Source organism: Notechis scutatus, chromosome 3 (assembly GCF_049901735.1).
Source record: "Notechis scutatus isolate UNSWTSFEM ecotype Mainland chromosome 3, rNotScu1.2, whole genome shotgun sequence".
Classification (NCBI taxonomy): domain Eukaryota; kingdom Metazoa; phylum Chordata; class Lepidosauria; order Squamata; family Elapidae; genus Notechis; species Notechis scutatus.
The window spans coordinates 165,099,812-165,123,363 of record NC_142011.1 but is presented as its reverse complement, the minus strand read 5'-3'; positions in this window follow the sequence as shown (position 1 = coordinate 165,123,363).

Here is a 23,552-nt window from a genome sequence, read left to right as displayed (position 1 = left end):
GGCAGTCTTAGAGATTCCTTGGCCAAGCTGTTAACCAGGCTCAATAGCAGTAACTGTGAGAGGGATCTTGGAGTCTTAGTGGACAACCAGTTAAATATGAGCCAGCAGTGTGCAACCGCCACCAAAAAAAGCTAATGCAATCCTAAATTGTGTTAACAGAGGGATACATTCAAGATCAAGGGAAGTACTAATACCACTCTATAAAGCCTTAGTAAGACCACACCTAGAGTACTGCATCCAGTTTTGTTCACCACATTATAAAAAGATGTTGAGACTCTAGAAAAAGTACAGAGAAGAGCAACCAGGATGATTAGGAGACTGGAGACTAAAATATATGAAGAACAGTTACAGGAACTGGGCTTGGCTAGGCTAGTAAAGAGAAGGACCAGGGGAGACATGATAGCAGTCTTCCAATATTTGAGGTGCTGCCACAGGGAGGAAGGGGTCAAGCTATTTTCTAAAGCGCCTGTAGGCCAGACAAGGAATAATGGATGGAAACTGAACAAGGAGAGATTTAACCTGGAAATAAGGAGAAATTTTCTGACAGTGAGAACAATCAACCAATGGAACAGCTTGCCCTCGGAAGTTGTGGGAGCACCATCACTTGAGACTTTCAAGAAGAGATTCGACTGCCATTTGTCAGAAATGGTGTAGGGTCTCCCACTTGGGAAGGGGGTTGGACTAGACAACCTACAAGGTTCCTTCCAACTATGATTATCTGTTATCTGTTGACTGTTTGGCAGTTTCTTGAATGAGGTATTGTTTACTTGATTGTTGACCTGATGTTAACCTTGGAGTTAATCTATGCTGATCTGGGTCCTGATTGCTGGTGGAGAGTTGCCTGGGTCTTTTTGTTCCCTTTTGGGCTGGTTGTCTCTTTTGCATAGTCTAGAGTTGTTGTTAACATTTATTGAAGGCTAATTTGTCAGAGTCCCAGGCTGATAGAAATTTTTTGGGCTTGGCCTGTCTAAGATTGTCACATTTTCCCAATGAAACTCTGGTTAAATCTGTCTATATACTGTGAAATTAAAGAATTTTTATAATGTCTTTGGATTGCTAGTTGGTGTTCATAGATGCGTTCTTCCAGTCCTACATAGTGATTGTTGCAGTTCTTACACTGTACAGTATATTGTAGATGACTTCTGTTTTTTCTTCGGGAGTTGCTGGGTCTTTTGGTTTGCTTGAGATGTTTTGAAGAGCTTTAGTTGGCTTGTGTGCTATGCCAATTCCATGTGAGTGTGTTGGTGATTTCTGTAATATTCTTGATGTATAGCAGTCTTTTTGGGGTTTGTGTTGGTTGTGCTGTATTGGGTTGACTGGTCAGGGGCTTTTTGATAAAGTTGTGTGATATCAGAGAAGAATCAACAGGAACAAATGACAAATATTGATTATTTGTAATCATAATTATGTTTCTTACCAAGCCTCTCATCTAACATCCAAAATTTTCCAGAATTTTCTCTGGCCCCTATCAGCTTGCTGAACAGGTAAGAGTCAGCTGAACAGGTTATACACCAGATGAAATATATATTTACATATAAATATACAGTATCCCATTGACTAGAACAACATTGGGCAAGCTTGTGCCTGATCTGTCTTAATAACAGAAAAGAAAGGCAGTCAATCATGAGAGTGAAGGAAATCATATAGGAGATTAATTTAGCAGAAATAAATTTATTTATTTTAGTACACTAAAAGCATATTAAATTGATTATGCAATTTCACTTTCAGGGACAAAAGACTTAAGAGTGGCTCAATATATGCTGTGTTTACTGGGGACAAAGGTGCAGATTCCACATGGCTATGAATTCATCATGGTCCAGACAGTTGTTTTTAATATTAAAAAAATACCATATGTAAGATCCAAAATAGGGAATAAATAGATTCCAAGGCAGAAATCAAAGAGCAGGATCTTAAAAGAGTCCATTATAATATAAAACAAATTGCTTAGATAGTAATAAGACCTAAGACCAAGGTTTTGTGGTAGATCCTTGGGTTTTCAATCAATTCCATAGATGTTATTGGACTACATTTGAAGAGATTTTGCTTCTATGACTGTTCAGGCTTGGTAGGGTTACCATAAGTTTGGCAAAAAGAGGGCATGTCCTCCTGTTTATTCTCATGTTGTCCATTTGGCAGGCATAACGTTAAAATCAAATATTGTCTGGCTTTTGGGTACCTTAATTAAATAATAATAATAATTAGACAGTTTAACAAGAGTTATCATTCGATCTTCCATATATTGTGATCTTGTAAACTGTCTGCTTCAATCTTCCCTTTTCCATGGACAGCCTTGATAGCCTAAATTTATGTTATTTTTCTGATCTCAGCAATCAGCTTCAATCTAGCACTTTCAAATCTATAGTATGTGGATCACATGACTCCTGATATATTTTTAGAGTGAAATTAGAAATATTGAGCATTGATTCTACATTATCATTAAGCAAATGTTCTTGACAAAAGATTTCTTAAAAAGTATTGCAAATTGAAAACCCAATCTTTCTGATCATGGAAAAAGTAAGTTTACTTCCAAGTAGGATTATAGTACAAGATTTCCTTTTTTGGCTTAGTTTTGGTGTAATTATTCTTGCAGATGCCAAGAAAATTAAAGAGTTAATGAGTCTTTCTTTTTTCGTCAGATATCTGGTTGATGAACCAAAGTAGACTGATGTAATCTGTTTGTTGCCTTTTTATATATTATAATCCTCATCCCTCACCACCACCATCCCAAACACTTTTTTTCAGTACAGAAGGAAAGACTGAGATCCTAGATTTAACAGTCTACAATCTTTTGAAAGCTATCAGGATATTCCACTTGCAGGTTCCATGAAAGGTCTTTCATTAGCCAAAGATAACAAGGCATTTACAGAAAAAGTGAATGTTGCAGAATGTATTTCCTTCACAATCTTATTCAGTTCATAGCAGAAGTGGGATTCAGCAGGTTCTGACCAGTTTTGGAGAACTGGTAGCGGAAATTTTGAGTAGTTCGGAGAACCAGCAAATACCACCTCTCACTGGAGATTTTACAGTATCCTTCCCCTGCCACGCCCACCAAGCCACGCCCACAGAACCGGTAGTTAAAAAAATTGAATCCCACCACTGGTTCATAGCTTACGCTTAGAGATAAAGACATTTGGATTCCAAATGCTGGGGCCATATTCCACTCTGATGGTGGGGAAGGACATAGCACTTCCTAGACTCAGTGTTCCATCTGATTTTTACTTACCTACTTTAGATTATTTTAATTACAAAAACATCTAGTCTTTGGTATGCACTTTTGTTCTCATAGACATCCTGCAAACCTTCTTTGACCATGAAAATAATAAGCTACTGCTTATAGGATACTGCTTATAAGTGCTATGTGTTTAGAGCTCAAAGCATTGTTAGAGACTCCACACACCCATTTTACGATCTGTTTCTGTTGCTCCTCTCTGGGATGAGGTTTTGAAGTATTTCTAGCAGGATTACCCGATTCTGTATCAGCTTTGTTCCCTGTGCCATCCATCTGGTAACCTTGCAAGATTTGTTTCTCTCACCATCTAGACATATGCATCTGAACTAGACTGTGTTGTTTCTCCATGTCATATAATATAGGTGGGTATATGCATAATTTTATATTATTTATTTATTTTTGTCATGTTTACATAGTGTATATTAGAGGTGGAGAGACCTTGAGAACTGTATGCAACAAAATTTCATTTTAATGTGTTCTGTCTCACCTGTATCCACAGGTGAGAGTCCAAATGTATGTCAATTAGTGGACATTCAAAGTGACAATAAAGTTATTCTAAGTCTAAGTCAGTGCAGCGTTTTGGAAGTGTTACCCATCTGCACAGGAAAATGACAAATGTAAAATGAGATGGCAGGGAGAATTGTCAATGTGTCTGAGGAAGAAACTTTACAGTATGGTCAGTTTTTCATAACTGGTCATTCCTCGTATGGCGGACATTTGATGAAACTGTCCATATGTGTTTTCAAAATTCAAAATGTATTCAAAATCACCCAAGGCTGCTGATACGTTTTGCTTCTGAAAGATGTTTCTTCAGTGCAGCTGAAGAATTTAATATATTGATGTGGAGAGAGACTTTCTTAGATCATAGTGCTAAGAAAAACCAGGGAGAGTACATTTTTATTCAATCTAGTTGAATTGCAAAATTCTCCAAGCTGAAAATATAGATTGTGATGCTATATATATTCAGGCTTCCTGAATTCACTAAACTTAGTTATAACTGAGCAGTTTAACCCTGCTTAGGTTGTTGGTATCACTGTTCTGCCATTCATATACAAAGTAGTTCACTTCAAGTCTGAACTGCAATGTTTGTTCTGTTTAAATAATAGACAAATACTACAGTGAAATACCTGTCAAAATCAACAGACCTTGCAGTTTCCTTGGCAAAGTTTTCCAACGTTTTGCCTCCTTCCTGGGGCTGAGAGAAAATGACTAGCTCAAGGTCACCCAGCTGGCTTTGGGCCAAAGCAGGACTAGAATTTAGTCTCCCATTTTTAGCCTAAAGCCTTAACCACTATATCAAACTGGCTGTCTTTATTCATTACATTCATTCATTTAGGCATCCTCAAACATTTGAGAGTGTCTTCTGGGATTTCTTTTCTATGTCAGATAAAGAATACTTTTGAATATCTCCCAACCATTCAGAATGAGTGTATCTGCAGCAAAGCAAAGGTGCTCATAAGTTCCATATGTTCTAATGTATATGACAGATTCCCAGTCTAATCCAAGGCACTCATTCGTGATCCAAGTAGCTTGAACTTTTGAGAGGTGAATCAGTGTATCTATGTTTTCAATATCATAAACATTACAAATCACATGATCATTCACCATTAACTAAAATAACATTTCTATTTCAGCTTTGGTAAAAGCAAAAATGTAATCTATTATCCCAATTAAACATTTGCCTTATTTATTAACAGTTAAGTGAGATTTACACACGCTTTCTTCCAGCATTAAATTTATTCTCAGGCAGCTATTCCATTAAAAAGAAATTCAGAGTCTCTATTTGGCTTTTGTCTGCATCTCAATTTCTCATCTTTTTTTTAGATGAGAATGCCTTAATTCACAATCCCTTTCAAAAGTAATGAATTAGTTTATGTCATCAAATCTATAAAACTAAAATCTAAACCTTGCAATGTGACTCTAGTACAAAATTGTCTTTATAGGATAGAAAATCACTTTTGAAAAGGAAAAAAAGGCAAGAGAAAAAAACCCTTTATCAAAAAAATATCTTACTCTTCTTAAGAAAAGTGTGGGACAATTGAGGGTATGTACAGTGTGCAATGGCAAAAAAATGCTCTGTTTCACCTCCAAGTAAATCCTAGTTCAGTCTAAATGTCAGTGTTCATGAATGTGTATGTCTGGATTCTTGTTAATTATACATAACAGGGTCAGTATTTGGCACCCAGATGAGAAAATGTGGCCAAAGATGTTTTGTGCAGCTGTCAAATGTTCTTTAGCTGATTGGTAGAATAATTAGATACAAAGGGTGAATAGGAAACTCAAAGTTCTCTGGAATGTGCAATTACACCATTTGACTTAACTTAATCTTAATCTTCAGACTACTAACATAGCAGATACTTTCTGATCCCAATACATCCATATAGGTCTTTAGACAGATACAGTAGCGAACGTTTGTACAAATGGGACTTTTTGGAAATTGAATTCTGTAGGTGAAGTGGAACACATAGGCACATCAAAATCTGCCCTTTTCATAATGTTACAATGTTTGCAACATGAACACATTAAATAATTGAGGCTGCATCTCAAATGATCCATCTGTTAAATTACTGAAGTTTGCAGATGATACAATAGTAATTGGTCTCATTCGAGACAACAATGAATCCACATACAAATGGGAGGTTGAACAACTTGTCTCATGGTGTGAGCACACTCAAAACCATAGAAATGGTGGTAGACTTTAGGAGAAACCCTCCCATACTACTACCTCTTACAATACTAGACAGTATCAAGAGTAGAGACCTTCAAATTTCTAGATTTTACCATATCTCAAGGCCTAAAATGGACACTTAACATCAAAAACATCATCAAAAAAGCCCAACAAAGAATGTTCTTTTCTGCACCAACTCAGAAAGCTCAAACTGCCCAAAGAGCTGCTGATACAGTTCTACAGAGGAATTATTGAGTCTGTCATCGGCACCTCTACAACAGCCTGGTTTGGTTCTGCAACCCAACAAGACAGACACAGACTTCAGAGAGTAATTAGAACTGCAGAAAAAACAATTACTACCAACCTGCCTTCCATTGAGGACCTGTATACTGCATGAGTCAAAAAGAGGGCTGTTAAAATATTTACAGACCCCTCACATACTGGACACAAACTGTTCCAACTCCTACCCTCAAAACGATGCTATAGAGCATTGCACACCGGAACAACTAGACACCAGTTTTTTCCCAAATGCTATCACTCTGTTAAAAAAATAATTCCCTCAACACTTTCCAACTATTTACTAAGTCTGCATTACTATTACTATTAATCTTCTCATCGTTCCTATCACCTATCTCCTTCCACTTGTGACTGTATGACTGTAACTTTGTTGCTTGTATCCTTACAATTTTATTGACTGTTTCCTAGAATGATTTGATTGCCTATTTGTACCCTATGACTATATTAAGTGTTGTACCTTCATTCTTGGCAAATGTATCTTTTCTTTTTATGCACACTGAGAGCATATGCACCAAGACAAATTCCTGTTTGTCTAATCACACTTGTCTAATAAAGAATTCATTCATTCAAATAGGAGGAAATTTCTTTCAAACAGCATGAGTAACAGCAAAGCTATTAGAAAATATGGAAATATTAGAATTCTTTTTTTTCTTTTGCTTTCTGTTTTGTTCAAAAATCAACCAGGATATAATTTCTATGCACTTATGCTACAACTTTTTACTTTCTGAAAAGCCACCTCTATCAGGCACATTTTTCAGGAATTAGTATTATTTAATCATAGTTGTGAAGTTTTATTGTTTTTTCAAGTGGCAAGTCTATTAGTAATGCTTTATTTTGTACTGCTGCTGAATTTTTACCATAGGCACTTGAGTCTTTCGAATGTATTCCTAGAATTACACAGTATAGTGATTTGATATCATCTAGCCCAGGGGTCCCCAACATCCAGGCCATGGACTGGGACCAGTCCGTGGTCTGATATGAATTGGCCCACGCAATCGACAGGTAAGTGAGCAAAACTTCATCTGCACATGCACAGGATGTTAAGTTGACTGCAAAACCATACCCCTTCTGTTCTGTTTCCTCTGTGAAACTGGTCACTGGGGCCAGAAAGGTGGGGGACCCCTGATCTAGCCCAACTCTCTGCTTATTGCATGAATTCACTACTATTGTATCCCTGACAGATGGTCATGCAAAAGAAAGACCTGAAACAGTCTTTCCACTATAGAATATTTCTGTTAGAAAAATCACATCTCATGTCCACCCAAAATATGTTTCTCTCTTGTCTTAGAACATTTCTGTCTTATTTTCATAATACAGTGTACAGGAGACTAAGAGTTACATATCCGGGTAAGGGATGTTTAGATAGCATTAAAAAGCCCTAACAAAACTAGGAGGAACATACCACGAAGAGACTCTGGTAAAAATCTGCACTATAGGAGTGACATGCTATCCTGCCATTCTCATCAATGATATCTGAATATGCTTTGGAATTATTTGATTAGACAGCTGTTCATTTGCCCAGTAATTTAGATCATTGCCTTATGCTCTGCCAATTCTCTGTGTTATGAAAATTATAATCTTGGCTACTTAAAGTATACTTAGCCTGTGTGTTGCTCTATCCCAGTTGGGATGGGTAACAAGATTATTTTTATTCAAAACCATACAATACAATTATTTATCAAACCAAATCTTTACTATTATTTATTTAAAGCTTTATTTCAAAGCAGTATAATATAATAACATTGTAACTTGAGATAGTAATCAAATAATATTTAGGAATATAATATAATTTATGAAAACTAACAATGAATATTCAAGAATAAAATAAAGCAAAAAAATAAAAAAAAATCTTAGATCCCTTCTGCCAGGAAAAGAATCCCAAAGAGATGAGGGTGAACAGATGGTTAGGAGCTACATCAAAATTATGTCCTGTGGAGGTTTCTGATTAGCTAATATAGGGTCTGAAGCATAATTAAGCTCACCTGCTTTTCAACATTTTTCATCTAAATGATTTTACTAAGGACCAGGAGACAAGTTTGTCTTATCTTGGAATGAGTTACTGTCCTGAGAACTTCAAAGTTCATGGTTGAGTATCCTGCCAAGAATGAAACCATCAAGGTCAAGGAGTCTTTTTTTATATCACGTGCTAATATGGCTGTCTCAAAGTTATGGAGTATTTGTTTTCTGTTAAATGGGTTAAATATGAGATCTTTCTACTCTGTACTGGAATCTCACCAAAGACATGGCAAAACACAGTATGACCCAGGTGTGGACCTTCAGTGATTAAAACAAATGCTTACTTAATTTTGCACTGTAATACTGAAGCATTATATGAAAATATAAAATCATGTACATACCATGCACTTAAAGAAAAGTGATACATACCACTTTTCAATTGCTTCTCACCAATTTTTGGGTGGAACACCAGCACTACAATGTGTAATATTTTGCCACAGTCCAACCTACATAGCCTAGAGCTGCTAATTTATCAGTGTCAGAGTTCGCTGAATTGTTTTTTCCACATTCAGACTGCTTTAGGAAGAATTTATTTATGATGTCCTGTAGATAGATGGTCATATCTACACTTGAGTAGGTCCCTTTTTTTCTTTCTTTCTTATCAACCAAAACTTCTATTCCAAATTTACTGCATTCCTCTTCATTGTTCATTTTTTTACAAGGTAGTTCTTTATTATGATCTACTCTTGCAGTTCTGAATCTGACACTTATTAATTTTCAAATTGTTCTTCCAGATTTGACTCCAGCATTGACTTTTACCTTATATTTTTCTTTACAAATTTTTTGATATTATTTTTGTTCAGTTTGAAGAGCTAAATATGGGTTCTGCTGAATAAAATTGAAACTTCTATGTGCAGACTATTCATATCTGACCTGAAAACAGAATAAGATCATTGCATCCACAATGTCAACAGAGTCCTATAAAGATTAATGTAGTACCTTCCAAGCAACAAGGACTCTGAGTGATTTCAAGGATTCCAAAGATTCAAAAAATCAATTTTGCTGAAACTGCCCTTGCTTAATTTAATATCTTATAGTATTTGACATCCCTCTGGCCCAGTGTTAGTAGAAAATAACATTCTTATATGGGTAAATGTCATATTTACAAAGGAAAATACATATGTAGAATATTCTTCCCATTAAAATTAAAAGCTTCTATTAATTACGGTTTAAATGCTAAATTAAATTTATTTTTTATTTCATAGCATTCAAGAACTAATTGAAGCAGATGAGCCTTTGGATCTAAAATTTAGGTGCTTGCAAACATGTCTCAGTCACTGTTTCATCAATGTTTTACAAACTAGCAGTTTCTCCTTGAGGCTCAATATATCAGCTTTGGGTAGAGTGGAAAGTTGCTGGAACGCTGACACAAAATATGATAAAAGAAATCATAAAATATAATTTTTACTTACATATAGATATGAGGTATAAATTATTGTTTACAGTGAATAATTTTTATGTCCAAATTGCAGATTCCAAATAGTATCACTTTTATGAAAGGATTGTAATAAGAATAAGAATACATTCATATAGATATGAGGTATAAATTATTGTTTATAGTGAATAATTTTTATGTCCAAATTGCAGATTCCAAATAGTATCACTTTTATGAAAGGATTGTAATAAGAATACATTCATTTGAACTGGATTTTGAAGCAGAACAAATACAGAAAGAGGTATGGTTAACAATGGCTTTTATTGAAGTGATTTAAAGATCTTGAAAATGTATTGCAACCTCATAAAAATTTAAATGTAACCCACAAAAAATGACTCCATTCCACACAAATGGAAACCAGACTATTTTGGCTTCCACTGCACCAGAAGATTTACTAAGCAATCATTATAACTGCATGGAAGCTACAATGCCAAGCTGTCTTGTACTGTTTCCATTTTGTTAACATTAGTGGTGTTCAGACATGTACACAGCATAAGAAAATGGTGTAATGTTTCAGAACAGAGAGTCATCATATCAGTAGTCAATGTTCTTGATTAATAAAGATAGCCTATAGCCTACAAGAGGTGAAAAAAATAGCCTAGATTCTAGATTGATAGCTATTCTGATATATCTGAATATGGTTGGAGAGAAAGCAATTGTGGTGAGTAGTGAGCTTAGATGACAAGGAATTAGATTTTCAGAGGGCACACAGATCCCAGAGAAGAGCCATTTGGGAAAGCTAAGATGAAGACGAGGTAAAAGATTAGAGATATAGGCTGGAGCCTCTTGAGCTGGCTAGCTATAATCAAGTTAGGATCTTTGTCTAACTATGTGTAGTGGACAGCAGAATGCTGAATGAAAGTCTGATAGATTTGCCTCTTTAATTGTGTGTTGGATCCTGACCAGCAGCTTTCTGTTGGTCCAATCATTTTTACAGTTTTAATTTTGGTGGGGTTGAGAAGTGATGACAGATATTGGAACAATTTGTTTTCTTCTGATCTCTGGAATGCCCTATTTTGATAACAATGAACTATAATATCTTCATTTACTCATCAGAATGTGTTTTTGTTTTTGAACACTGAGACACATTTCTTAAGCACCCCCTCCCTCCATAATCCTTACCTTTGATGTGCCACTATTGGTCTGGAATGGAATGTGTTTCTATTCACTTTGGCATGGCTTTTTTGCATTAGTCATGTTCTCAAATGACGAGATCAGTTGGGCATGACTTTTATTATTATTATTAAGCTAGACATTAGTCATGTAGCAAACAATCATTCAACAAGCAAAGAAAGCGTGTTTTTTACTCAAATATGGACATTCTCTTAGGTTTGATCATGCTCTTTATTTCCTTCTTTTTATTTTGTCTTACAATAATCCAGGTAGCAACCTATCAAATCCTATTTATTTCATTAAGTGCTTCAAAAGTTTTTATATCCAGAAATGGAGTCCTTGAAATCTACGGGATAAAGATGGAATGGGGTTAGCCCTCTTTTTAAACATGATATTCTGCTTAAAAAAAGTTCTGAGTGCCTTATAAATAAAATGAACTTTCAGTTATTTGTGCAACAATGATAAAGGAGGGTTACTGAGGTTATGAAATGATTTATTTTTTAATTCTGCTACTTTGCATAGTTTTGTGATTAAACATCTCATTGGTTTTATGATGGATTTATATGAATCAAGTTTATTTTATCATTATTCATTCATTTAAATTTAGTTCATTTCAGTAACCACATTCTTCTCCCCTAGCCCTTTTCTCCTTGTTAAATTTCACTGCAAAACTCATTTCAGCAGCATTATGAATAGTTCAGGAACTACTATAATATAATGCTTTATAATTATGGATGTTCCATTTTTTAAAGCAAAATGATAAAATTAAAACAACACAAAAATAAATAAGTAAAATGGCTCATGGTAGAATAATAATTTAAAATAATAGAAATGAATATATATAGCTCAGGATTGTCCTGTGAAGTCCTTGATACTTCTGAGTTTGGTTGTTTGCTTGAGATATTTCATAACCTAAGTATGTAATGTCATCAGTACAAGAAAATGTGGGGTTTGCTCCCTGTTTACATATATACAGTAATTTGCCTTGGCAGATTTTGTTGTTGTTGTTGTTGGAGAAGGCATGTTTCTCCTTGGTAATTCCTTGACTAGGGTACAGGTTTCTGTTTTGATAGTTTGCTGGTGCCAATATCTGCTTATCTGGGTTTGGCTACTGCTCAGGTCTTTTTATTTCCTTCTTTTGAATGGTATGCAAATATGTTTATTTCTACATCTATTGATGACTGATTTGCCTGAATACAAGTTTCTAGGAATCCCCTAGCACTTTTGGATTTAGCTTGGTTTAGGATGCTCACAGGTGAAATTATGGTTGAGTCCATTCATGTGTTCGAGATGAAAGTGTTTTCATCATATCTTCTGACTACTAGTGGGTGTTATGGGCAGTGGCGCGATTCAACTGGTGTAACAACTGGTTCAGTGAGTACGCACAGAGCATTTGAGCTCCACGTTTTAAAAAGCCCGTTTTCACCTCTAATACTTACCTTCTACTGCACCCCCTGTGAAGAAAACAGCTGAGGCACAGCAAATCGCTCTGCCACGTGAATCAGCTGTTCTCTAATACAATCAAATAAATCACATGAAAGAGCAGCGGCTGGTAGGCAGGGCCAAATGCTCAACAGAACTACCGGTTCACTTGAACTGGTCCAAACCAGTAGAATTCCACTTCTGTTTATGGGTAATATGCAAGTCTGGTCTATATAGTCGTTGGCACAACCCTTACACTGTATGTTGTTGATGACTCTCTCTTTTTTTCTTAATTTAATTATGATGTTTTGTAGGGTTTACATTTAAAATCAGTTTGGTTGCTGAACCTAAACACAGAGACAGCCTCCCTGCACTCCCACATGGTTGAAAAAATGAGAAAGAATGTGATAATGAAAACTGAATGCAGTTATGCCATTCATTACTTAGTGCATTCATTCCAGAACTCACCTTAAAACTAAAAGGGCCCAGTTCATTCAGTTCTTTTTTCATTCTAAATGAAATGAATAACCATCATCATTATCCTTCATACTAAGATATAAAACAGAAATTATAATAACTAACACTCTCAATACTCCGGGGTTTCTCAAATTTAATTAGCTACCTTTATATGTTTTGATCCCTCTTTAGGTACAGAAAAGGATGGGGGTAAGTAGAATTAGCCTCTGCAATTAGCAGGTAACTTGAAGTACTGCTGTGCTGAAAATTTATTTTCATTTTTAAAAAAGCATGTCTTATTTAATTAGATAAAAAATTATTTGTAATAAAGGATTTTTGACAAAATCTTGATAGACAAGATCTGACATTCTTATGCTTGTGTTATTTAAAAAATAGCCAAGTGAGATGTCTGAGTGTTTAAATTTTATCATTTCTCTAGCAGTCTTCAACTCTTCTGGCTCCTTACACCTCAATTAAATATAAAGGGAAGATATGATCAAGAAATCCCTCCCAGGAAATCTTTTTTTTCTCTCAAGAAGAAAAAGCAGTCAAAAAAGCTGAAGAGCTTTAGAAGGAACTGTAACAAGTAAAAAAAAAAAAATACAATAGTACTTTCTACTCAGAAACACAATGAAAATAAATGGTAAAGAAATTCTGAAAAAAACCCCTTCTTAGAATGGATGAAAACCATTTTCATAGGGGGGCAGGAAGCTACCCAAAATAGATGTACTGATTGTGGCACAACTTCATCATAAAATCCAAAGATGTGTCAAGGCTGTTATAAATAGACTTTATATTGACCACACTAGTATAAAGTCAGACAATCTGAACTTCACTTCTAAATGAAATGCTTTTCTGTATAATTTGGTGGTATCCTGAGCTGAAAGGATACGATTTCTCTTCCACTCTGCAGTTCAAAATCTACTCCAGTATTTAGGAAAATATCTAGAAAGGTTTAATGGGAAAAACAGAGCCAAAAGAGATTTTCACACAAGAATTCTATATGCATCAGATTTCACCCATAGTTATAATACAGAATGGATAAAAATGTATAAATTACATCTGCATATATATGCATACATATACACATATACATGTGGCAAATTTGTGCTAAAGAATTTCAGTGGTGTTTGAAGGTTTTCTTACTTTTACTCTTCTACTTTACAAAATTTAAATTAAAAATCTGCTGCCTTCACAATTCTTTGCCTGTGGCAGTACTTACCACACTCTTGAAATGGATTAGAATGTATAAACACAGTCTTGAAGCTTTAGTCTCAATTTCTGCAGCTGAATAAAGTTGCTTAATTTCTAGCAATTTGCTACCAATAATTCAGCTCTAAAAGTCATTATAACATGTCTGAGCCTACCTATATTGTACCTGTGCTTGCTTTCACAAACTGATTAGAGTTGTGCAGTGACTAGCTGTTCATAGGCTAGATCCTAGAACTGTAGGACTGGAAGGGACCTTAGAAGTCTTATAGTCCAATTTTCTGCTCAAGGCAGGAGATCTTATACCATCCTAGGCAAATTATTGTCCAGTCTCATCTTGAAAACCTCGAGCTTCTACACTCCAGAAATAGTCCAGCCTCTTCTAGGTAGTCTAGGGATAATCTGACACCATCTTATTCCTACTTCTACAGCACAGTTCAACAAATAAAGTGTCCTATTCATGCAGAATGAATAGGTGTCTCCCTCTAGCTGTCAGCTTTGAGATCCCTATTAAAAGTTGCCACACAGCTATGAAGAATAGAAGGGGGGTGTTGTTATTTGAGTAATTTTCAGTAGACATAATAGATACGTAAGACTGTCAAGGTCATTTTCTATGGTGCAGCAAGAATTATAGTTGAAGGGTGATTGGTTCACATGATTTATGATGTGGGAGAAAAGGGGTGGGTGTTGATTGAGTATTGTAGGAAGTCTGGAAGGAACCTTAGTTCCAGAATTCCACAGACGTGCCAAGTTTCTGTTTTAAATTAAGCACGTTAAGAATATGCTTGTCTCGGAGTTACTGATTGATACGGACAATTTCTGGAACCCTGACATTATTCTGGAACTCAGCAAACTCAGCAAAAAGTGCTGCTGAAAACCCCAGGAATTTTTTCCAGCAATGGAGGAAGCCCAAATTTCAGCCAACCCCTTGCTTGGACAATGGACTGTCAGAAAGCTTTTGAAACTCTAAAACTCCTTTTTGCAACTGAACCCATTCTTCAACACCCAGACCCAACCAAATCTTTTATAGTCCAAGCTGATGCTAGTGATGTGGCAGCAGCGGCCGTTCTGCTACAAAAGGACTCTCAGAACCGACTGATGCCTTGCGCACATGTGTCCAAAAAAACTAACGGACACAGAGTGAAGATGGGCGGTCTGAGAGAAAGAAGCATTTGCAGTAAGATGGGCTTTGTTGACTTGGAGGCAATTCCTAGAAGGGGTGAAGAAGCCATTTGAGGTATGGACTGATCACAAAAACCTTGAAGCGTTAAAGACACCTCAGAAACTATCCCCTAAACAAGTCCGCTGGGCTCAATATTTCAAATGATTCAACTTCAACTTGAAATATATCCCCGGAAGGAAATACATATTGGCAGATGCCCTGTCCAGGAAACCCCAGTTTGACAGTCACTGAGAGGAAATAGTACAGTCTTTAATATCAGAACCTCAATCGGCAGGCCAAGTAACCACTCGAGGCCAAACCAGCCGCAACCCCAACCACCTGGAAGACAAACTGACCACAGAATTGAAAGCAGCCCTATTGACTGATCCCTGGTTTGTGGAACATCAACCCAAATTAACATAATTATTGGGGGAAGTTGTGTAATTCAGTTTTATCTGTTGCTAGTAATTGATGACCAGCCCATGATGCAACTAGGAACTTCAAACTGAAGTCCATATTCATCATTATAGTATCAGAGGTGGTATTCAGCAGGTTCTGACCAGTTCTTGAAAACCGCTAGTGGAAATTTTCAGTAGTTCAGAAAACCAGCAAATACCACCTCTGACTGGAGATTTTACAGTATCCTTCCCCTGCCATGCCTACCAAACCATGCCCACAGAACCAGTAGTAAAATATTTTGAATCCCACCACTGTATGGTTCCAAAGCTCTAGAAGGGGTAATGTGGATGGTAGCAAGCAAGCCTACAATCTACACCTGAGCTGGTATCTAACCAAGATACACTGGATTTGCTGCTGATTGCAGTAACATCCCTCCCTTCATCTTTTCATTGCATTATCCTGGCCTATCTAAGCACTTTATTTATTTTTATTTATTTATTTGATTTGTCAATCGCTTACAAGATAATAAGTATAACTATAAACATAGTTATGAATACATGAAATGGATACATATAAGAAAAATTTAAAAAAAAACAATAGGACAGAAACACTTCTGTTGCTCTGCTGCTGAACTTATTATACACAATTCATTACACTTTATGTGATAACATGTACAACATGAGAGAACATTTGGGTATTTATGAACTGGCCACATGATTGTTACCAATCACAATCTAATTCTTATTGATCTTAGAATAGTTTTAGACTCCAAAAATGTAAATACTTATGAGTTTAATAAGTGATTCACACTTATGGTGGGGGGGAGACAGGAAGAGAGATCCTTCTCATTTTGTACAGCAGATAAGTTCTAAGATTCACAATGTAAATAATGCACACAGGTTCAGTCATTCAATGCAGGATTTAATCTTTTTAGGTATACCTACTGTGAAAATTCATATGTCCAATTCATATTATCCTATAAGCCTAGTTGGCAGATAAATTGTGGGACTAACTCATTTTTTAAGGATAGAAACAAACAGATTGTAAGAACATATTGTGACAAATATCCTCTATTTAGATATGTCCTATAAAACAGTGGTTCTTACCAATCATGAGAGTGAAGTTAGTTTCTTCATGCTGTTTACTTGTTTATGACTCATATAAGCTTAATTGCTAGCATCTTGTTAATTGAATATGCAGAATATTATTTCTTGACACATATTTGACATACATGTGCATTTTGCTTCTGGATTTCAAAATGCTGATTTTGATATGAAAATCAACGTATCAAGTATTCTGTAATTAGAATTTATTTGTAATGTATGATAGATACTTTACAAATAAACTGCTTCACCCTAAGCCTACATAAAAAGAGATCTCACCAGGGAGCAGTTGTTGCTTGAACACGAGCCAAGTTCCAAATACTCCCATATCTTCTCACTTAGTCTAGTGCTGTGCTTATATCACAGAGTCAATCTTTTCCTTATGTAGGTCTAAACCTCTAATGAGGTAGCTCATTAAAATCTTTTTCATTCCTTGTACCTTACACCCTGGTATTATGAAGGAAAACTATATCTAGGAAGGAGGGACAAAATAAATTCATGAAAAAAATAACTTAGGATCATTACAATCTATAGCTGTTGGGCTGCTGAAAAGAATAATAGCCATTTTCTATTGAAACTAAAAAAAATCATGTGAGAAGTTAAGTTCTAGTTGTAAATTGGATGGCTACCATATAGTTATATCACGTATGTTCTTTTTCAATCCATGTCTGGCTAATTCAAAGTACAGCTTAAACTTTTGAAAGTCTAATTGGCTTGGGACCATCTTATCTAAAATAATGACCTCCTCATTACTCCTGCCAGTATTTTAGATATATCCCATGCAATTTCTCTTCTACTGTTAGGCCAAGCATTTATTTCACTATAATGTCACCTCATTGATGAAAAAGCAGTATCAAAGTGAAGGAGAGGAAACAGAACTTGACATATAAATAAGAGGAAGAAAACCTGAAGATTTATCCTTGTGTAAATTCCCTTCCCAATATGGCTACCCATTTTTTTAAGTTCATTTGTGTAGTGCTATAATAGAGAACAATTTCTTCTTCCATCCTCAGATAATAATTTTATAACTAAAGGAAGATCTGGAGTGAGTGAAACAAGCTTACTTGTAGTGAATACTTGTAGTGTACACAGATTTATTTTGTTTTTGAGAAAAAAAGCAAAAGCTTTAAATAATCTCCTCTTTCTCCATAAACTAACCAAACAACAACATTCATATTTATGAACCAAATAACAACCAAGTTACCCAGTCTAATAACAAAATGTTAAACAATATAAAATATTGAAATAGAATTAAAAAAGGAAATAGACAAAATAGGAAATTAGCTACTGATCTTATCCTCAATATGGGACAAATACATTGTTGTTTATTATAGAATACTGTAGTTAAACAATCTAAACCATTAGCCTCCTAATTGTATAAAAATTGCACAAAGTTTGGCTCCCTTGGATGTTTCTGGAGATGCAGCAGTCTCCATAAGCACATTCAATATTATTTTTGTAAAATTATTTGTGATTCTTGTAAATGTCCTACTCATATTTCTTTCAAAGAAGATAAAATAAAGTGCTGCAGAATTAGTGGGCCTTTTCAGGATGGCACCCCACTGATGGAATGTCCGTCCTGCAGACATTATATGGATCTCCTTACATTGTGATTTCTTTGTTTGCAAGTATAGAGCATTTTCTTGAGCTAAGGCTTTGAATGCAACATATAGGTTTTCTGAGCTATATCTTCTACTTCCACAAAATTGAAAAGTGACCTACATCAAGAGTTAAGCTTTGAGAAGTTAAGCATCTCAAAGTTCTATCCAGCACAATTGTTCAGCTGTGATTATCTCACGCAAACAAAAGCTAGAAACAACATTCCCCATTTTCTATTGAACCAGGGGAATGGATTACTCTTACCGAAAAGAGATTGTTCCCCTCCTCCTATACCCAAAGAAATAGGAAGAGTGGATCTTTAAAGAGGCAAGAGTTGGGATAGGAAGGCTTGGTAGATTGGATTTTGCAGCTGCATTTTTTGTATTTGACGTTTTACAACATGATGACAAACATTCTCATTCATTAATGCACTCAGCTTAAAATATTGTGCAAGAGACAGGAACAGAGGTTAATAAATATTGGCACCGTATGCCAGACAAAGGTTTAATGTGAATGCACTGAAGCAAGAAAAAAGTTTCTTATTGCTATGTCAGGCTACCCACATTTCTTTGCCTGTATGACATTAGGTCCAAACCACAAAACGGCTATTCTAGGCTTAAGAAATGAAAAGGGATCCCAAAAATGCTCCTTTCTGTATTTTGTTTTGTTTTGTGAAAAACTGAAGATGTTTCTTGGATAAGACGCAAAACGTCTTCAAGAGAAAAACCATCAAAAGTTCAGTTGCCTTTTGGGAAAGCACCTTTGAGACTACTGTATGACTGAAAATCTCCATAGACAAATGGATGGCAACCATTGGCTTATCTAGATTCTAATAGTATGGTAATGGTCAGAGATTATGGAACTGATAGATCTCAAAATTGAATTCCATATGTGGCAACAACCACATTATTGGGAAATTGATTGGTGAGTTTTTCTCTCCTTCTTCCCTTCTCTGATCAGCAAATTTGCCATTAAAACTTGAGCTATACCTAGTTAACCTCGCAACAGCCTCAATTTGGCAAAAGTTGACATCTCAGCCATCCCTTTGATATTTGGATGCTCTGGACCTTTTGTTAGAAATGATACTCACCTAACATATATAAACCAGGATAGTAATTTAATACTGTATCTTTAAGAGAATGCTGTAATTGTGATTGGCTGAGGTTCCTCCAATGGCCATAAGATGGAGCCAGAAACCTGGTTTCTTCTCCTTGCATTTCCTGTATTGCCGTATTGCCTGATCGTGGTTTATTTGGATTGCTGTGAGTCTTGCAACTGTTAGCAATCTCCGTTTACTGAACTTTGTTTATGATACTTGACTTCGTTTTTGGATTATCCCTGGACTGATACTTACTGCTTTAACCGTGTATGATTTGGACTATTTGTTGGACTTCATTTATCCGTTTACTGGAAGTAAAACCTACATTTTACTATTCAGTGTATCTGTGTGCTGGTTGTGTGTTATTCTACATTACTCTCACTACATTTCCCTGAGTGCACTCATTCTCCTAATGGGAAATACCTCAACACCTTTCACCTTTCATCAATAAGCAATGTGTTTGTCTTGCCAATGAAGGTATTACTTTGAGCTGCTATATGCAAATTAGCAGCCTTTAAATTATTGTTCCTAATTTTGGATTTTTATGTCACACATGGATGAGCAAATACGCACAGGAAAGTAAATAAATTGGAGATGGAAGAAAGGAAAAACACAGCCGCTCTAAAAAGGTGGGGGAAAGCAATGCAAAATAGAATATAAAATGCCTGAAGTAGAGCCAGTAGGAGTGGGGAGGGTGCACATTAAACATTATATTTGAATTTGCTTTGCAGAAGGATTAAATGCTCACTGTGGACTAGGAGAGAATCCATTTCTCATGGTGAATTTATATCAGCCCACAGGGAGCCTTATCAAGGCGCAGCTGACTAATGAAGATCATTTTCAGTTGATTTCATTAGTATTTAAGTTATAGCATAAAACATTTCCCTTGGGTGCCCTGAAAGTTAGTGATTTACATATATTTGCCAGGAAAATTTTGGTCTGGCTAATGTAAAAGTGATTTGTTAGCCGAGTGCAGATTTTTTTTCATCTACCTCACCTAATTTCACCTATTCAGAAAAACAAGTATTAACTATTCATGTAATATTTTGTTTTCCATTATAGCTGAAAATTAAAGTAAAATCAAGATGTTGCTGCCAGATGCCTGTGCCCTTGTATATCATTCTCTATTTCTCTGCAGGCAGATCTGGGCTGGGTTGCAATAGTGTATTTATAGTAGAAAGACTCAAATATCTTTTTAAGAAACAGTGTCCTTTAAGCACTGCTTTATGAAACAGTACTGTATGCAGAAGGATTTGTCAGTGAATAAAATAACTTAAAGAACTTGAGGGTTGGAAGCTGCACATTTGCATTTGTGTAACAAAAACAGAGCTTTGTATTCTGTTTGCATAGCTCTGTTTTAAATATATCCAAGCAATCTTTTTTTTTCTATGTGAGCCTTACATCAAATACAAATGTGTTGTTTACTTTGCTTCCTCACTTGTATCAAATTAAAACTGTTGTCATTTTACGTGCAAGTCTTCCCACATCTATATATTTTCAAGATGCAAGAATAGACTAGAAATTTAGTTGTGGAAAGGGTTTTATATTTTTCTCCATTCCAATATATATGTTCCAAGGTCAAATGGAATGTGGATGTACACACTATGCAGATACATCTATATGAGTATAAGTGTTCATTGTATGGGGAAATCTTCTCAATATTAGAAACATAGCTTCAAAGAATGGGTTTCCTCTTTGCTTCAATAATTCTATGCATGAGTATTAACTTGTCAATTTGTTCAGGGGAAAAGGGTCAGCTACCCTCAAGTATTAGGTATCCAAATTCATAGAGCAAGTAAAAATACGAAATAACAGAGGAGGAATTTTAATCATTTTAATGATTAGCTAAATGAAACTGAGAGTGTCTTAATCATACCGAATATGTTCTGTTGAATTGGTATTCTCTAGATAAATGTTTTGTCTACAATAGGAGATTAATTTCCCACAAGACTTGCTTATGTCCTTTAGAAGAGTCATATGATTAGATTTGGCCTGATGCAATTTAACTCTATGATATCAGAAGAATGATCTTTCTGATAATGTCTAAGATCTATATGAGCATGAGTGTTCATAATACCTGGTAATCTTCATAATATTATAAGTTTAGCTTCAATGCATAAGTTTCCTCTTTGTTTCAGTAATTCTATGCAGGAGCATTAACTTGGCAATTACAGGAATACTTGTGGCTAATTTTTCTCAGGTTTATCCATTTTGGTAGTCAATGTCATAAGCAGGTTCTTTTTTCTTTGTTCAGAAGACCAACTACATACAGAAGAGTTTTACATTCTTCCCCTTGGTTATATGTAACATTATGTAGATGTGAAACAGTGTGATGTAGATAGCTATTTTTTTTTCAAGTCCCATGTATAACCATTTGAAGATGCCAGGATTTCCTCATAAGAGTCTGTAATCAATTCAGAGGCTAACAACAGTAAATGCTCCATCAAGCCACTAGCCAGAGCACTTTTGGGAGGAATGATAAAGTGGCAGAGGATATATTTCAAAATAGCAAATAAAAATGTTGGTCTTTTGTCAAAAAACAGAAAGCAAGACAAGCATTCCTCAATAAATATGTAACTTGTACCATGCTATTTGCAGCCACATACACAATTACTATATAGCATTGGAAACTACTGTCTCAGTCTCTCTAAGTAATGTATGTAAAGCATTGCGAGCCATCATCTCAAGCATTTCATTCATTACACCAGTTATAAGTTGTTCAGTTTAAACATTATGTCAGCTGTAGTACGTTATGTCAGCTGTAGCACATTATCAGAATATAATAGCCACAGCTGTCCCTGATTGACTTTTGTTTTTGAGATGGTCCTGAATAGCAACACCCTGACAAACCATACACCAAAGTGATGATAAGGTCAGTAGTACTGTTTTTTTCAGAAGGTGCTTAGATCTGGCCCACAAGGCCACGTTGGACACAGTGAAGAACCAGCCTGTGGTGCCTCTGCCATGTGTAGCCCTCCCAGTCTCTGTTTTCAGCCTTGACAGACTCCTGTGCCCCCCTCTGCTCCATTTTCACTGGCAGAGGGTTGCAGGAGGCTGTCATGGCCAAAAATGGGGCCTTGAGGAGTGACGTTGATGTGGCCATGCTCCCCCCGGCGACACCAATCCCAGATATGCCCCCCACCCCCACCCCAAGGTCAAACACAATCCTAATGTGCTCCTCAATGAAATTGAGTTTGACACCCCTGTTCTAAACCAATGATGTGGGGTACAGAAAGGAGCTGCAAATGTAGGTGAATCAAAATGTCAGTTGACAGGTTTGTTTGATTAAAATGGAATTAAAATCAACACATCAAGTAGCAGGTAATATTTAGCTTGAATATTTACAAAAGTATCCAAGTCACTCATAGATCTAAAAAATTGGTCCTGACAAAATGCAAAGTGTTTCAGTGAAATAGACCTATTTTATACCCAAAACTATTTTTAAGAATATTCATGACTTGGGACAATTGGCTGAATGGCCATCTAAATAAGTTTTTGGTTATGTTTCATTATGATTCCTGAATAAATCTAAACTTTTTTTTTTTTAAAAAAAAGCATAAAATCTTTAATCTCTCCCTGTCTCCCCCTCTTGTTGTTTAACTAAAATTTGGCTATATAATTTTGATATTGGGGAAGGGTGAATTATCTGTTATAAAACTGGCCAACTGAGTTTCCAAGATGTAAATTACAATATCTAGCATTGTTATTTATAGATCAAAGAAGCAAAGAATGTGAATAATCACCATTTAGTCCCTAGACCACTTTAAATGTAGTTTCTTTTACAAGAAAAAATGACATACAAAATTCTCACATGTCTCCTTTTCTCTTATAAAATACACACTCACCTCTCTGTATTATCTACTGTATGTTTCTGCTGTGACCTATGCCAGGAAAATCTGCAAGGGGTCAAATGTTGAGACGGCTTCCAGGACCACACATTTGAAGCCCTACCCCATTTATCTATATTGTGGGGCTACTGACCTGATGATGCAGCCACTGCCTTGAATTCCTTGACCACCTCTCCTCCTTAGGCTCCCACTCTTGCCAGATATTTTTTTTTTGGGGGGGGGGGGGGCTTTTTGGAAAATCCAAAGAAACAAATTTGCTTCTCAGTCATTAAAAACTGAGTTCCTTTGACCCATATGATGTCTGACACTTGCCAGCACAATATCCAAGTCTTCAGGCTGCTAGCAATCCCCTACTAACTTAATCAATTATTTTGTATCACTATGAGACCTGATAGACAAGTTAGGGCAAAATCCATCTGTCAGTGCTAAGCTAGTGCAACATAGTCTTATTCTGTTTTTTTTTTTCCCTGTACTCTTCATTTCCTGCTGCTCCAAAT